The sequence below is a fragment of the Rousettus aegyptiacus genome, unplaced genomic scaffold (assembly GCF_014176215.1).
Source record: "Rousettus aegyptiacus isolate mRouAeg1 unplaced genomic scaffold, mRouAeg1.p scaffold_m13_p_7, whole genome shotgun sequence".
Taxonomy (NCBI): domain Eukaryota; kingdom Metazoa; phylum Chordata; class Mammalia; order Chiroptera; family Pteropodidae; genus Rousettus; species Rousettus aegyptiacus.
Genome location: NW_023416310.1, coordinates 107009174 through 107023830, shown reverse-complemented (window position 1 = coordinate 107023830; position 14657 = coordinate 107009174). Strand labels below are relative to the sequence as shown.

Sequence of the window (14657 nt, the reverse complement as noted above, 5' to 3'; positions counted from 1 at the left end):
TGTCCTGGCCCCGTGCTGAACTAAATTTGGAGTCTGGAACCTGGCTCTTGCCTCCCACCCCCAAGCGTGGCCTTATATCCACCTCTGTAGCTACCTTTCTCGCGATTGTCCCATCCTCTCTTGTTTATTCTTTATTTAATTTTTGTTTTGGAGCAAGTAATACATTTACAATAAATTTTCCCACTTTACTAGGTATTATTCGCTCCCTCCCCCCTGCAAAATACCACCCCTCTATTGTCCCTCTAGCCTATCTCCACAGTCCCCTCCAGGGCTGCCAGTATTACTTGCTTCCACTGTAGAGAGCTGAATCTGAGCTGGACCTATGGTCAAAGCATTGGCAAAGCCAAGATTGTCTGAGTTGCAATCTGCCAAGGGCAGAGAAGCAAACAAAGAACAGACGGCTGCTAGTGATTTAGCACAGATATCTGGGTACAGACAGGCCTTCAGGAGATTACTGTTTCCATCAAGTTTCAAGTTCCAAGAACTAGACTCCCATCCCCTCCTTGTTCTAGCTGTATGTAATAAACGCTCTGAGCTTGCCTCAGGGTCACTGTATCTCTATCAGAGTGCAGTGTCCCACCTGGCCCCAGCTTTTCCTATATTATGTTTCTGTGTTTTTCTTCATCCTGTGTCACCCCTCACCCCACCCTCAGGTATATTAACACTCTAGCCATGCGGGTCGCAACATTGCATTCCCTCTCTCCTTGTGCCCTCTGAGGCCACTGGGGTCAGGCTTTCGTCCCCACCCTCCTCAGAAATCGTTTTTATCAAGGTCACCAGTGACCACTGCGATCTTAATCCAAAGGCAAAGGCCCCTTCTTGGGCCTTGCCTCACTTCACTCTCCTCTGATGCTTCCTCCTTCTTGACACCCTTTCTGAGTGCCTTCTAGGCTCTTCCCCCAGCTCTATGAGCTGCTACCTCCAACTCCTCTCCCTACCCTGACTCCGTCCTTGGACCTCTGTCTGTACTCACTCTCTTGTGATCTCTTACACTTTTCCGGCCTAAATGACACTCTCCCTGTCACCACAGTGCACAACTCCAGCCCAGGTCCCCCTGGGATGCCTGGCTCCCACATCCAACTCCTGTGTAGTATCTCCACCTGCGTGTTCTAAGGGGCGTCACATACCCTGTCTGCAACTATACTTCTGATCTGTCCCCACCACGGGCTCCTCCCACCGCCTTCCCTACCCCATTTAACAACTCCATCCCTCCAGGTGCTCAGACCAACACAGGGGAGTCCTTTATGATTCCAAGAGGAAAAAATTGTGCACACCTCACCCCCAGTCTTCATTATGTCCAATTCTCTTATCCCCTCCACTGCATTGTCACAGATGAGCAACCGCCTCTCCCCTTCTGTCCGGCTCCCCTGCCCTATTTTCACCCGGCTGTGAGAACAATTTTGTTAAAGTCAAATCATGACCCTTCTCTGCTCAAACCTCCAGTGGCTCCCACCTACCTCTCTCAGAGTAAAAGTCAAAATCTTTGCTATTGTCTAAAAGCCCAACCTGTTCTTCAACCCAATTCCCTGCACCCCGCCTCTCTATCCTAATCTCCTGTCACTCTCAGCTGTTGACTCCCTGCCTACCATTTGGACCGCCTTGCTATTCCTGTAACAAGCCAGAAAGATTCCTACCTCAGGACCTTTGAACTGGATGATTTCTTTACTTGGATCTCTCTTTCCAGAAATATGCATAGCTCACTTCTCACCTCTTTCAAGTCTTTGTTTCAAATGTCACCTTTCTCGATGAAGCCTGACGGAACCACACGTTAAACTCACACCCTTCTACATTCTCTCCCTCAATATCCTAGCACTCTACCTCTTTTGGAAAGTGAGTTGTTAGGGAGAATGGACTGTATCAGTTTTGTTCACTGCTGGACCCCCAGTTTTCCAGAGCAGTTATTAGTACCTAATAGGAGCACCGTAAACTTTTCTTGGATTGAATTAATTTGACTGTAGCTCAAAATTCAGATATACAGGCCAGTTCACAGTGAAAAGTCTGCCAATTGAGCCCTAGTCCATTCCTCTTCCCAAGCAATTCTGAATTATTTTATACAAACATTATATATTTTACTACACTCCCTGCTCTTTTTGTTTCACAAATGTAGCGTCCTGCAGAGTCTTTTTTTACTTTTCTTTTCGGCTCACAGTTCATTTGTGGCATCGCGTCAAAAGACTTTCCTCTCTTTTTTCCACCGTCTGCCTCTAGGTGTTTAATCCAGGCCCTGTCCTCTCCTAGGCGCCCTTTCGGTCGAGGTCATTCAGCAGAGGTTCCTAGAATCCCTTGCGATGGTGCGGGTAGGGTTTTGCAGCAACTGCGTTGTCACACTTGGTGGATGTTATCTGCCCACCCGCTCCCTGCTTCAAAAATCTCCTAAATATATATAAGGAGGCCACGTTTGCGTACTGGGGATGTAGCTCAGTGGTAGAGCGCATGCTTTGCATGTATGAGGCCCCGGGTTCGATCCCCGGCATCTCCATAGCGAGTTCGCACTTTTTGTTTGCTTTCCTACCAAGTTTCAAAATGCAACGTATTCGCAGCCCATGTAAACCCCAGATCGTGGCGTTTGCTCATGTTGGAAGAGTCAGCCGTGGACCTCACCCCCCTCCCCATCCCTTGTCGCTTCCTTACAATTTCGGATTAAAAAATCGCAGAGTGAACACTCCAGTGGCAGTAGTTTGCACACGTGTTCCCTCTGCGCTCTGTGCTTCCCAGGGATGGAAAAGGGCTACATTACTTGCAGAGAACAACAAGCAGAAAACGGTCTTGAAGTAGGAGGGATGACGGTCAGGTATGCTTCCCGGCTGCTAAGAGCCTTTGAATGGCCAGATCATATTCCAGCTAAATCTAACTTCAAAACCGAATTCAAATAGTCCAAAAGCTCACCATGAAGTAACAATTACTAATAACTGTTGATTAACGAGGCTTTGGTGCGCCCGGCTAGCTCAGTCGGTAGAGCATGAGACTCTTAATCTCAGGGTCGTGGGTTCGAGCCCCACGTTGGGCGTTAGTTTAGCTTTTCGTTATTAGAGTGTAAGAGTAATTAGTGTTAAACATTTTATTCTGACCGTCATCCCTCCTGATCTCCGAAAAACAAGGAAATCCTGCAGTGAAAATTTCCTGTATGCAACATTCGTTTGGGCTTTTGGGCATTACACTGTTCTTCATTCACTATTCTAACCTGTATCTGCAAACAAAGTAAATTTCTTAAATATAAAATATGCATAACATATTTTACCATTTACCATTTTAATTATTTTTAAGTTTACAGTCCTGCAGCTTTAAATACGTTCACATTGCTGTGCAACCGTCACCACAATCCATCTCCAGGACTTTTTTTTATCTTCTCCAACTCAAACTCTGTACCCAGTAAACCGTAATTCCCTATTCGCTTCTCCCTCCAGGCTTTGGCATTCTACTTTCTGTCTCTATGAAATGACTACTCTAGGTATCTTATATAAGATGAATCATACAATATCTGCTTATTTGTCTTAGCATAACATTTTCAAGGTTCCTCCATGCTGTAGCATGTGTCAAAATTTTTCTTTTAAGAGTGAATAATATTCCATTGTATGTATATACTATATTTTGTTTATCCACTCACCCATGGGTAAGTTCCTTCTGCCTTTGGCTATTGTGAATATGCTACTCTGAACTTGAATGTACAAATATCTGTATGAGTTTCTGCTTGGTCTTCTTTTGGGTATGTACTAGAAGTGGAATTGCTGATCATATGGTATTTTTATGTTTGTTTGTTTGTTTGTTTGTTTTGAGGAATCTCCATGCCATTTTCCATGGAGGCTGCACCACGAAATGAGTTTTGAAAACATCTTTTGAGTAGGTAATACACTAATACTGTTCAAAAATTGCACCATCTATAAAAATATTCAGTGAAAAGCACCTGACTTTCACCTTCCCTCCCTAGGTAACAACTTATATATCTGCATACATATTCTTCCAGAGTTTTTTTTTTAATGCAAGATATTTTTATTTTCCTCTATCTTACACAAAAATATAAATACAGCTCAGTTTTATTTTGAAGATCTTTCTATCTCAAGACATAGAAAATTTTCTCAATCTCTTGGCAGCTGCATACTATTCTGCTATAGATAAATCATAGTTTATTTAACACATCGCCTACCGATTGATATTTATATTTGTTTCCAATCTCTTATTATTATAATCAATGCTGCAGTTAATAAGCGTGTAGTGTTGTCATTTTGTGTTTTTGCACTCACACCTAAAGGCAAATTCCTGGAAGTGAGATTACCAGGCCAAGGCTTATATGCTATTATAATTTTATAGAAAGAGGCAAATCACCCAGCTGTGGATCTTACAGGTCGATGATATCCCCGCCCACCGGCCATGAATGAGATTGCCTGTTTCTTCACAGCTTTTGTGGCAATCTACTGCTTTCGAAAAAAATCTAAACGTGTGACCCCTATTCCAACCCTTAAAATTGCCAAGGCTTCTCACTACCTGTCCTACTAGGTAATACTCGTTGCAGGATCTGCAGGTCACTGCCTGGCAGACCAAAGAACCCTTCTTTTGCTCCTTAAAGGAACATACTTGGACAAAAGATCCTGAAAGTCACAGTTTCACTCTCATTTATGGTTCATCACCCAATTCCATAGGACAATATTATTTTTTCTTTTCTGGTCTGTTTTGGAAAGGCCATCAGGTTTTCTTCACTTGCAAAGCCACAACAACATTGGAAAGACCTACTCAGTTATTTCTCATTCTGCAAATTTTCTCCCTTGGATGGGAAGAATCCAGCTAGATATAAGAAATTAAATGTGTATTTTCTATTTGGTTGATGTCATATGGGGTATATACAAATTATTAGATCATACATGTAGTTTGTGGTCTTATAAAGATTATATATAATTTATACGTAAATTATTTATCAACCATCCACTTGAATATTTTCATTTAAAACCTCTTTTGAAACAGAAAATTATCTCCAAGTTTAATATATTTATGCCCATTTTCTAATGAGTCTAAAAATACTCCAGTATCAGCTCTTTCTTTAACAGTCACTGGTTTCCCTTTATGAGACTTGACTAAACCATTCTCCCAGGATCTGTGTAGCATCAGGAGAGATGAGACACAAAATGCTTACCTCATTATTTCATTGCCATTTACATTATATCACATGAGTTTAAGGGTGCAAGTCTCCCAGTTGAAAGTCAGTTCTCGGTCACAAACTGGTATCCTGGGATGTGTGAATTTTGAGTAAGTAGGAGGACAAAATGTCAGCCAGAGCAACCTAATTCTGGAGGATTGCCTGCAAAAGGAAATGTGGCCAAAAAGATGACCCCAAATGACCTGCTTCTCCATTCTGTGTCAGAACTAACTGGCTTAAAATCACTGGATATTTTGGGAAACCCTCTCTTCTGTCATTTGAGATGGTCAGTGTTTAAGGGCAAGGAGGAGGATTTTGAATATGGAAAAGACCAAAGATTTGTCTTGTGATTAAGAGTCAATGCATCACAGTTGTAAATGTTAAAGCCTACTCATTCTTAAGGGTTTAAATTCACCTTGTAAATGTTGTTTTTCTTATAAACTAGCAATTTTCGAAAAAAACAGAAATGATCTTTTTCCACTGGTTCTTTCATGAATTACAGTGTCATCCTGAACATTTGTGTCATTGATAATAATCATCTCTTAGACAATTACGAATTTATCTATCTGAACTCTCATTTCGTGGGAGGGCAGGGGGACACTTGTTGGGTTGTACAGCTGGAATGCAGAGCTGGTATCTGAACCTGGATTGCAGCAGTGGACTCTCTCCTTTAACTACCAACCCACAGCACTAAGAACCCCCAGGTAAATTGCTTATTTGCAATCTTCTGAATGAACCTATGTGCTCATTCATCTGTTCTTAAAAACTCCTCACTGAGGTCCTACTGTGTTCTTTATTAGCCTGGGAGTTCTCTAAGACAAAGACCCAGCGTCCTCCACTCATTTTTCCGTCCACTTGCAAACACAAACAGCAAATGGTGTGGTTGGAGTCGTCAGGTTGCAGAGCCAAGGAGATACAGCTGTAGCTCCTTACCCTCCAAGCCCCCGGTCTTGTGTCCATCTTTGAACCCACTGAGCTCCCACCTACTCTACTCTCTCTCCCCAAAACCTCTTCCCTAACATCTTTGGAAAACTGGCTCTTTTCTGTCTTCCTAACTCAGCTTATTGTCACTTCGTCTGATGTAGCTTTCCAGGCCCATCTCTCTCGAATGTTGTCCTCTGCTTGCCTGCTTCTTTATCGGATTATCCTCTTTAATTTTCTCACAGTCCTTATGACTCTCTGAGATTCTCCATCTGTTTACTTGTTCATTATTTTAATTGCCTATCAGAAGGCAAACAAGAGGGAAAAGGCCTGGCCTGTCTCTCACTACAGCATAAGTGAGTAAATGGATGAAGTTTCCTTTTAGTGCGGGTACACCATAGGTTTGTTGCAAGGATACAAATGAGTCAGTATATGTCCAGCACCTAGAACCATGCCTAGTCCATAGTAAGAGCCAATTTGTGGGATCTGTATCTATTAGTATTATTTTCTAACCATCGAAGGTCTACAGAGTACCTGAAAAAACAGAGAAAATGAGGTGGTCAATAGAGTGACAGCAGAAGGATAGTCTGTGAGATCTGAGGGTCATAAAGAAAAAAGCGAGTGGGGTGGGCAGTGTTAGAGGTAGAGATGAAACAAGAAAAGAGAAAATTATTAAAACTGGGTGACAGGTACTTGGGGCTTCATAATACCATTCTCTTTATTTTAAATTTCCTAATAAAAGTGTTTAAAAATAAAACAAAAATTAATACAATTACTTTTAGTGAGATTAAAAAATTAGGTAGAGAATTTTGTAGAGTAATGACATTGTAGAGTAATGTTTATTGGAAAAAAAAGTAAATATCTATCAAATTATTATTAAATAGAACCTTTGATGTCAATTCACATCCTTTAAACTATTTCTCTAGGGTAACTCAGAAGTGGGGGGCCAGGGACCTTTGGTACCACATACAGACTTGGCACCCAGATTTGGCTCTTTTTTTTACTCTTCATTGAAAGAAAAAATTCCAGCTCCCTAAACATTCTCCCACATCCTAGAGCAGGAAAAATTATAGCTAGTTCCAGAGTGTGAGTTGCTGCCAGGAAACAAGGATGCTTTTAAATATCAGGACAGTGCTGATACGACAAAGGGGCCAGTGTTAAGGGGCTCCCACTGACAAGTAGCTACAAAAAGAGAATAATAATTAGCATTAATTGAAATAAGATGAGTCTGGGAAAGATATAAAGCCATAATGACAAGTCAGCATTAAGTGTAACCCAAAGGTAATCTGACTCACACAGCTTGTTGCCCAGCCCAGCTGGTGCTTTGGAGTTGTGTTGTTTTGGATTTGTTTACTGTCTCCACAAGGAAGATGATGAGAATTCTTATGTTAGCTGAGGCACAGATCAAAATCCACTTGGAGTAGAGTGACAGGACTGAGTGAAGGTCCTGGCCTCCTAGAGTCCTGGGGCCACCAAGGAGGTCAGCTTGAGGGTAGGTCAGGAGACACTCTGGCAGTTCAGAGCTTGGAGTCGGGGCTGTGTTGACTCATCTCAAACCAGTCAGTAAAACAGGAAGGAAAAAGAAATTGGGTCAGTAGAGGAACTTGGAGAATTCTCCTAAGCAGGGCCCAGAATTCTTCCCTCTTTGGTCCTCTGAGTCTCTGAGTCCCATGGCGGGGCCGTGGCCTAGCTCATTGGGTGAGTACATCTGTTAATTCTGGGAAGGTATATAAAATATGAAAGAGTGATAATAAAGAAATGGGCATGATATTGGTTTTTGTCTGTGTAAGTTATAGGAATTATTAACCTAAAAATAGAAGAGCTTTTCAAAGTGAGTGGCAACAAGGATTTATTGAGATTAATAAGAATAGCTATTCAGGAGGCACTGATTCAGGCAGAAACCCAAATAATGTTTCAGTTAGGAGACAAAGACAGTGAGTAGGTGTTTATGAGAAAGGGAACAACTATGTTCATAGAAGGAAGGCATTTCTATTGGTGCGGGTACCATAACATTGTGATGTTACGTCTAAATAATGTTTTTAATGTTCAGTCCAGTGGACATCAGTCCAGTAGTCATATCTGCTTTCTCGTTATCCTTGCAAACAGTTCTTTTGCAAGGCACAAGATAGCTCAGGCCCAGTTTAAAGGTTGTTTTGCCATTTTAACATTCCAAAGATCCAGGTTTAAGAAGTGCAAGGTAGTTCCTCTGGCATGGCAGCTCAGGGTCCATTTCAATCTGTAACTGATTATGAACAATCAATTGAGATAACTCACTATCTTCAGACTAGCCCAGGGTCCATTTCAAAGCGGCTCCATTTATATATATTATTGTTTACGGAATGCAGGTGGCCTCGCAAAGTTTTGCCATCACTGGGCTATTGGGGTCATTTAAGATGAGTGTATGAAACTTTAAAGAGAATTTGATTTACTACTTTGATGTTTTATTTATTTGAATTTCAAGTTTGGCAGAATTGCTGGAAAAGAGGTTGCTTGTCACCTGTGTAAGCCTGTTCCGTCATGTGTGCGAAAGCATAAACCCAATTTTTCAGGTGCGGATGCAGACTGCGCTGGCAGGGATCACAACGTGTGGGTCTCTGCTGACATCTCTCCGACCCAGAGCTCTGGATTGGGGTTCTCGAGCGCCGTTGGGCCGCTCCTCTGAGGCTCTCGCTGCTGTTTTCCCTTGACCTCGGGAGCCTGCTTCCCAACACACCTACGGGTGTCCTACAGGCCTGAGAGTGAGGCCAGGCAGATGAGGCTGGGTGAAGAGGGCGGCTGACCAGGACAACTCTAAAGATACCAGTGGTCATTTTGACCCCCCTGCACTACCGCTGAGGGCGCACCGGACAGTGGGAAGAAGGCATGGTAGAGGCCAGGAGGGTTTCCAGGTGGGACGCGGGGAGCTGGAAGGTAAGGCGCCACTGGAGGAGCAGAGGTAATCCCTCTGAGGACAGGTGGTGGGGAGGTGTGGGCTGGGAGTGAAACCACACAGGGTGGGAAAACTTCGACTCGCTCGTGGTGGCGTCTGTCGTGTGGAGGGATCATGACTGCCATCGGCGCGGAGCTGGAGCCGCCAGGTTCCCAACCGTCCACCAGAACCCAACGGGCTGCTGGCAGAACCAACGCTTTTCCCCGGCTCCCTGTTTCTTTCCCCTTCTCCGTCCTTTAGCTCCGTCTATTATTTCCTATCCCCCAAGCTTCCTCACCTTCTGTGACTTGTCGGAGCCTCAGTAGCCTCCCCTGTTAACAGCCTTGTTATGTTCCTCTGCGGGAGACAGCGACCACAGACCCAAACGCAGCCACAAGAAGTGCTGTCGATGTGGTCACTGCCACCGCTTCCATCCTCCTGGAACACTTCCTCGGCCTCTCTTCCACTATACATTTCTAGCTCGTTCTTTCTTGCATTTTTAATATTTCGTGTGTCGTTGCGTGTCATTCCCGCATTTTGTTGCCTTTTAGTCGTCTAGGATTTTAGTCCTTTGAAGGCAGTTTCTCTTTTCACCACCGACCTAGAGATCTGGAATATCCTAGTTTAAATGAACTAGCAATGCACTAGAAAATATGGGAGTACAAATAAAACTATCATAAAACGTACGCACATAGGTGCACATATGTCCCAACGACAAATGACTAAAGGAGACAAACACTAATCAAAGAAACTCTGTGATGCCGGGAAAAGTTAGCTGTTTCCGCCCGGTTTCGAACCGGGGACCTTTCGCGTGTTAGGCGAACGTGATAACCACTACACTACGGAAACACTTGAGAAGGGGCTTCTCCGTAATTTTTATAAGACGTATAGTCACGTCACTGCTCAAGTCGTCCACTATCAGCCGTCAGATCAGAGAGACTTTCAAACTGCTCCGCACCGGAATACAAATCTCTCGGTGTCCCCAGGTAACACTTTTTATCAAAGTGCAGAGCGCAACCGTTAGTGAGCCGTAAAATCAGCCATGTCCAGCAATTAAAAAAAAAATAAAGTGAACAAAAGCAGTGGGCTTCGCAGGAGGGAAGGTAAAATGTAGTTTCTAAAGAGCAGCTTCGGGAACTTGAGACTGGTTAACTCTGTTCGTAATTCCCATTTCTTCTAGGGTGACAGCTGTAGGGTTTAAATTTTCACATATATTGTGCTCTATTGACAGTTAAAATCTAAAGGATTAAAAAAACAAAAGGCATTTCAAAGTATGTGAGATTTGAATATATTTTTGTCAAAATGTAAATGAACATAAATATAAATAGGTAAAAAATAAAATTGATTCTACGTGTTTTCAAAATAATTACATATTTCTTATGAATCATGCAAAATTACCTATAAAAATAAAGGGGAGGTTAAAGTTAATATCAAATTTTAAGTCAATGATATTTAACTAAAGCTGACAATTTCATTACATTTTGAAAATGTAATGAAATCTTTTAAGTCTTTTGTAAAAATAAAACTCATCAGTCCAAGCATTTAATATCAAGAATTGTGTGAGGTTTAACACGTGTTATACGTAGATCTACATATATGCAAATTGAAGAGTAATATCGATAGGTTAATATTGCAAAATGTTTTCCTGTCGCCGACGCTGAGTCCTGTAGACCTGGGGAGGCAGGAATTGGAACAAAGGCTGAGTCCTAAGAAGCAGGGATCCTTGATACAACTGTGACCCTGAAGCCTCTTCACCAGATCTCAGAGCATCAGGCCATCTTGCGTAGGTCCAGTTCAAGGTCACCAGGAACCTGCAGGTAGCTCAATCCTTTGCCGCTTTCCCTTCCTAGCCCATAATTTGATTCCACCAACATTTTTGCACATTTCAACTCCCTTGGCCTCTGGAAGCTTCGCTGCTGGCTTTCCTCATCTTCTAACTCCTTCATCTACCCGAGGCCATCTCCCTGAAGAGTCAGATCCCCCCTCACAGCTTGACCGTCCCTCTATCCCCGCTTGTGGCTCCTGCAATGACTGCTCTCCCCAAACTTCAGATCCACGTGTCTTGGGCGTTTCCTTTTAGACACCTCCCAACCTGTTCCAGACTGAAATCATTACAGTAGTCCTCCCTTATTTCAGAGGAGGTATGTTCCAACTCCCTCAACCGTCCCCCTCGCCTGTGATTGCATAAAACCACAGAAACACCAAACCCTACATTTTTTCCCCCAATAGACATACATTCTTTTTCGCTTGAAGGAGCACTTCATGGCTTCTTTGTGGCATATCCGAACTGTGCATCACTACTCTTGCACTTTGGAATCATTATTAAATAAAATAAGGGTGACTTGAATACACGTACTGTGATGCCAGGGACACATGATCTGGTAACCCAGATGGCTACTAACTGACTAACTAGCATATACAGCATGGATATCCTGGAGAAAGGGATGACTAGTATCCTAAACCAGAGGGATTGAAACAGCATGAGATTTCATCATGCTACTAAGAACCGGGAGCAATTTAAAACAGGCATTGTTTATTTGTGGAATTTTCCATTTACTATTTGGTGGGGAGGGGCACGGCTGACTGAAACCAGGGAAAAGGAAACCACGGATAAGCGGGGAACCGCTTTCCTTCTTTCTCCTCTCTCAACCCCCACCCCTAATCCGCAGTCTCTGATCTCGGTTATTACACCAACTAAAGCAGAGATCCCCACCCTTTTTGGCACGAGGGAACGGTGCCCCTATGATAATCTAATGCTTGATGATCTGAGGTGGAGTTGAGGCGGTGATGCTAGCTCTGGGGATGGGCTGCAAATACAGATGAAGCTTCGTTCTCTCACCCACTGCTTGCTTCCTGCTGTGTGGCCAGGAGTTGGGGACCCTTGATCTAAAACAGAAACCCAGGAGCTTCCTCCTCTGGTCGGGATACAAATCATGCATCCAACTCCTTCACCTGCTGCTGCCTGGTCCCTGCGCTACCGCCTTTGATCTGGATTACATCCTTCCAGCCCTCCTCCCTGACCCTGAAACAGCCTCATTCCCCTCACACCCCATGCTCATGGTTTCTGTAGGATCCCTCTAAAATGTAAAACTGAGTGAGTCCCTCTGCCTCACCACCCGGGATAAAGATCAAAGATCCTACAGGAGTCCCACGCTTTTGCTGAACGTCTGAAATGATTACCATGACTCCTTTGTGCCAAGGGCAGTGTGAGCCATTCAGAAGATTTCAAACCGGGCCTGGAGGAAGGGGCTGCGTGGAAGGCGTGGAGAGGACAGAAAAGCAAGAATTGTAGCAAAAGCTCCGCGAGCCCTCGGTTTGTTGGCACCTAAGAAAGAGAAGTCTGTCCACTTTTTCCCTTTAATGAAAAAGACAGCCTTTTTTTAAGGAATGCTTTCCAGTCCCAGTGAAGGTGGTTAAAAAAAAAAAAAAAAAAAAAAGACCCTGAAACCACAATTTTCCAACGAATCCATAAGCATTTGGGTAAAATAAAATGTCAAGGTTGACACTTTTCCAACTCCAGCTTTAGAGCCTTACGTTCCAAAATAAGACCATCGTGACCTTAACTCCCCAGGGACGGAGGAGCGAGGCCTGAATTAGCAACTCTGCCTACTTTACAAACTCTGTCCAGACTGCCCCCACAGGGTGTCATGCTAACCCCATCCTGCCACAATTCTAAGACGGAAAGCGACGCTATCCGTCGCTTAGCAAGGTTAATAACCCAGCTTTTCATGATCAGCAGACTTCTCTGTGGTCTGCTGTGTATGTGGGGAGACTTCTCCAGCCAGCAAATAGAAATGGGCTGAATTTGCAGGACTAAAGAAACAGTCAACAAGAATTAATTTCAGTAGGAATTAATGAAGAATTTCGTAACCGGTAAACTGAAGATGGTCGTGTTAAGATGTTCCAAAATAAAGGATATTTTTATATTACTTTATGTGTGTGTGGCGGCGGGGGGCGGGGGGAATGTAGAGGCTGGAATGTGTGGGACATTTCGCAAAAGATCGACGCTTAAAATAGAGCACCAAGACACTAAATACGCTGACGATGAGCGCATATTTCTGGAGCGGACATCGGAATCCGGCGAAGAAGGGAGAGCAGGGATCCTGAGCTCTACATTACCTGGTAAGGTGCAAGCATGTCGCAGGCTCACGAACGTCCAGGGAAGACCTGGAGTCCCACCGCAGCTTTGGAAGTTAAGCGTCCTTCCTCCTAAAGGAGCTAGTCCAGAACACCCGTATGGGTCGCCCGGTAAACTGAAGACACCTTATCCGCATTGAACATCGGTGGGAGGACTTCAGCAGGCGGAATGGGGGGTGGGGGGGGATGTTTGTCCGTCCACAGCAACCCTCAAACTCACTGCTTCGCTCAGCTACTAGCGATTATTTGAAGAATTTACTGTTTTTGCATATCAAAGGTTCGGTTTCCAAAATTAGCTGCGCCCAACGTGGGGCTCGAACCCACGACCCTGAGATTAAGAGTCTCATGCTCTACCGACTGAGCTAGCCGGGCACACAGCAGCGTTTCTCAATTCAGTCTCAGAAGATCAAAATTCATATACAGTGGGGTGGGCACACTTTTAAACAACTGCGCAAGGATTATGGAGCACTCGCCGTCACGCGGCTCCATTCTAGGCTACGGAACGTGGAAGATAGCCGAGAGAGCTCCCGAGGGGAAGGAAGATCAAGAGATTAGGTGCAGCTCGAGACCTAAAAATTACATTGCGAGGGGACTTACGGAGGGCCCGCTGTAAAGTGGCTCTGTTCTGCTTCACATGCCGACTGACCAAAAAGGAGATACAGCCATATATATTCTGACAACGACTTCGCAGGGCGCTGAGATGAAGTTACTGTAGAAATGAAGTTTAGACCACCAAAAGGTTGTTTCCGCCCGGTTTCGAACCGGGGACCTTTCGCGTGTGAGGCGAACGTGATAACCACTACACTACGGAAACCGTTAGCAGAAATCTCTGACTGAGGGCACTCTGAATCTACGCATGGTCGGAAATCGCGCGGTTCAACAAAAACAAAGTTGTTCCAAGACCCTGGACTCCTTGCGTTGGCCGACTGAGCTGCATTCAGATGTTGTGGCCGCGCTTCTCTGCCACAGCAGGGCCTGCTCCTGGCATGGCCTAGTATAGTTCACCCACGAGGACGCGTAGTCCCCCCTATCCCCCTCCGCCAGGAAGCACGGGTTCACCTGGAGTTTCCTGAGACGAAAAGAAAATTCTGCATGCCCAACACTGGCATCAGGCAGCGCCGGCACCCACGGGGTGTTCTGTACAAGAATTACGGTCCTGTAACTTTCCCCGCTTTTTAAAAAATTAAATGACATGTTTAAAAAGCATTAAGTATTACTTCTATCGCACAAATAACCTACTTGGCAGAGATGCTCCGGGTGCCACAAAGGCGTCTTTACTAATACAGTTCTACATCCCGGATAGAATTCTCTCAAGTAAAATCGATGCCACAAACCCAGTATGAACCCTTGCTCTTACTGGGACCCATGAAAACAGATCTTGAGGCACTTGGGACGCAGAGTACGCGTGGTGAACAGCTCCGAAAGTGTTGAATCAATCGATGGCACTTATAATTTTTTTTTCCCTTTAAGGTAATACATTGATTTGGTTCAAAATTCAAAGGATACAGAACGACATAAACAAACCTGTCTTTCCTATCCCAGCCCCTCAGCCTTCCCAGACAACTT

The 14657-nt window shown here is 44.2% G+C and overlaps 5 non-coding genes across 5 annotated transcripts; 2 read left to right on the top strand and 3 right to left on the bottom strand.

Moving 5' to 3' along the window:
- The first annotated feature begins 2407 nt into the window (after positions 1-2407).
- On the top strand, positions 2408-2479 carry TRNAA-UGC. Its single transcript has one exon. It is a non-coding gene; the product is annotated as a tRNA-Ala (tRNA).
- A 455-nt stretch (positions 2480-2934) lies between these two features.
- Positions 2935-3007, top strand: TRNAK-CUU. Its single transcript has one exon. It is a non-coding gene; the product is annotated as a tRNA-Lys (tRNA).
- A 6723-nt stretch (positions 3008-9730) lies between these two features.
- TRNAV-AAC lies at positions 9731-9803 on the bottom strand. The gene has a single exon. It is a non-coding gene; the product is annotated as a tRNA-Val (tRNA).
- Positions 9804-13390: 3587 nt separating this feature from the next.
- Positions 13391-13463, bottom strand: TRNAK-CUU. The gene has a single exon. It is a non-coding gene; the product is annotated as a tRNA-Lys (tRNA).
- A 369-nt stretch (positions 13464-13832) lies between these two features.
- TRNAV-CAC lies at positions 13833-13905 on the bottom strand. The gene has a single exon. It is a non-coding gene; the product is annotated as a tRNA-Val (tRNA).
- Positions 13906-14657: the final 752 nt, after the last annotated feature.